General features: G+C 39.3%; 1 long non-coding RNA gene across 1 annotated transcript; it reads left to right on the top strand.

The window, feature by feature from the left end:
• The first annotated feature begins 257 nt into the window (after nucleotides 1-257).
• LOC128024895 (uncharacterized) lies at nucleotides 258-1,927 on the top strand. Its single transcript, XR_008186057.1, has 3 exons — nucleotides 258-312; nucleotides 441-510; nucleotides 1,216-1,927. It is a non-coding gene; the product is annotated as an uncharacterized LOC128024895 (long non-coding RNA).
• The last annotated feature ends 1,069 nt before the right edge of the window (nucleotides 1,928-2,996 follow it).

Here is a 2,996-nt window from a genome sequence, read left to right as displayed (position 1 = left end):
CTGTATGTGTGTATGTATATGTATGTATATATATGTATGTATATGTTAATATTTTATTGAAACCATTGATGTCCCTCTTTGCAGAACTCAAACTAACTGGAGTTAAGGACACACAAGTCTGCTTGTGTGAGGAGGTGGTTTTCTCAGCTTCTTCTGAAGAGAGGGAAAGATAGTTTAAGGCAAGTAAACTTCATAATTTCATGTTATCAGTTGTTGTTGTGTTTTACTAAGAGTAAAATAATGTTTGTTTTTTGTTTTTGTAGATGTTAAAAGCAAGAGACATGGGAGAGCATCATTCCTTTGAGATTTTATGTAAGTTATTTTTAGAAAATAAATTTTTCTGTTGTCTCCTGCCGGTTTACTTCACATTTTGATGCAACAACAGTGTGATTACGTGCTCATTTCATTAAGACCATTGATGTCTGTGTTTTTTATTGCAGAAATCAAACCAAGTTTGGAGTTGTCTTGTCTGATTTGGAGAGTCATTATTCTTGGTCTTCGCTCTTAGAGGTAAAGTTCACACAAAAAATAATTTACTTGCCCTCAAGTCATTCCAAACCTATAAGACTTTTGTCTGTCTTTACAACATAACTTAATATATTTTTAGTTTTCTCATAATATTTGTTAATCCATTTATAGTTTAGATAATCAGTATTTTCAAGCTTCATAAATATAGAGTTATTGTAGAAGTAAATTCTGATATTTATATATGAATACATCTTAAATTATATGATAGCAAACATGTATGTTCAAAATAAAATACTGGTCTCCCAGACCAGCAATGGAGGACACAAAAAGAGAATATTAAATATATTCGTATGCTTTCCAAAAAATGAGCAGAGTTTGTATGAGTCTGGAAAAACATGGGGAGAGTAAATTATGAACATTTTAATTATTTGGTGAACTAACGGTTTGAAGAGCAGCCCTCCACGTACATGAACATTTGTGAGGTATGTGAATGTCATGTCTGTTTTAATGTTTCAGTAAAGAAGCTTTCTGAAAGCGATATTTATTCAAACAGTATCACCTGCCCTCACACTAGTGCTGCCATTATAGACTTCATGAGAGCTGTGATAGACAGACATTAAACAACCACACAAAGTGTTGAAACTTTAAAACCGATTATTTACCTATCCTTACGGATGTGAATACACCTCTACCTGAAAATCCATAGTTTAATTAAATGTTGAATTTTTTCAAATGTGTTTCTCTTAGGCCACTGATGAAGAACAGGCGGTGACTGGGATGAATGCTGGTCAGAGAGGAGAATCTTCTTTCCCCTAAACTGATGCAGCGGTGGTTTTAAAGGAGGACGCTGCCCTGGATGATGTAGAAGATGTCACATGCTGTGCTGATGGGGCTTCTTCATGACTACATCAGTTATGCTAAAGAGATCATGAAAATTGACCGTGATGCATGATCTGTATTCATGGACTATGAAACAAACTGTAAGTGTATAATTTGTTAAAAAAAAAAAAAGTTAAATGCTTTTTCTGTGTTGTTTAGTAGAAGAGTTTACACTCTGTCATTCATACACCTGCTCACATTCTTTCACACACACACACACACACACACACACACACACACACACACACACACACACGCGTCTGTTAAATGTTATAATATCAAAGTTAATGTTGTGATTTATTTGTGTACTGTCATGCCAGAATAGTTGGAAAAAAACCTAACTAATTGTAAATTTATTGTATGTGTTTTCGTATATTTTTATACAATATATACACAATTGAACAAAGTCCAATTTGATCTTAAGTTATATTCATCAAATGTTCAATGCTTTGTTTATGAACTCTGTAGCTGTTAATGCCATCCTTTTCTGCATTTCTTTTAACATGTTACTTTTTGACTTTTCTCTTGTTTTTAATAAATATTTTCCTTTTGATAATTATTATTTGTGTGTAAAAGTGATATTTAAAATGAACAACATTTGTAGGTTTAATGCCTAGCTCAATTTGGGTTAATTTTAACGTAGAAATGCATTGTGAAACATTAGTACTCTCAGAAGCTTTATACTGAAAATCCTGAGCACTGAAGCTGAAGTTTATATGCATAGAACATGTAACTCATTAAAACCTGTGTTTGTGCATTGCAAAAATCACATTAGTTCATTAGTCAGAGAGATATTTAATGTTGTTAAGTTTTTGCAGTTAATATTGTAAAAAGCTACATTCTCTCACTGAGAGGGAAGTTGTATTGCATATGTTGGCTTGTTTTAGCTTCTTTTTACCTTGGTGGAGGGAATGGAGACTGGCCAGTCCCTATCTCCTTCCACTTCCGCCAGATCCGGCACCCAATCCCTAGAGTCGGAAGCACGCTCAGCGGTTCCTTTCACTCAGGGAGAGGGGTCGACACTCCGCCTCTTTTCCTCCGAGGAGGTTGATGTGGAGTTGGTCGACAGGGATTCGCCACCCCACTCGCCGCAATATGAGGAGCGATTGGGCGGTTAGGGTTAGGGTTAGGGTGGTCCAGCTATGGTGTCCGCAGAGAGGCACTTATGGTTGACCCTGTCCAATATGAACGAGCGGGGCAGGGTCTGCCTCATGGACGCCCCGATTCAGCCTACTGGCCTGTTCAGCGACGCAGTCAATTTTGTCGTCGACAGGTTTCAGGAGGCCCGCAATCAAGTGGTGGTGATCCATAAGTTCCTCCCTCGTCGCTCTCTTGGAGCATCTGGGCGGGAGATGCCCCAGCCGCACCTTAGCTCCTCGTATCACGAGGCCCAAAAACGCTCTCGGCCGAGGTCTTCTAAGCCCAAACAAGATCTGATGGCAGTTATTGAAGCTAAGAAGTCCTCGGCCAAGAAACCCTGACGCCAAAAGCCCAGGGTTTCAGAGGGCAGCCTCTGCTGGGGTAGAGCGGTACACACCGCAGTGCACGGTGCCCGTCTCGCCTCAGCACCCTCTGGGGGCCGGTCTGCCAACCCTGCCAGTGTTCCAGGGCGCAGCGGGCCCCAGCGAGCATCGTTCTCAGTATCTTCC

This window comes from Carassius gibelio, chromosome A12, assembly GCF_023724105.1.
Source record: "Carassius gibelio isolate Cgi1373 ecotype wild population from Czech Republic chromosome A12, carGib1.2-hapl.c, whole genome shotgun sequence".
NCBI classification, from domain to species: domain Eukaryota; kingdom Metazoa; phylum Chordata; class Actinopteri; order Cypriniformes; family Cyprinidae; genus Carassius; species Carassius gibelio.
This window is presented reverse-complemented; position numbering and strand designations above follow the sequence as displayed.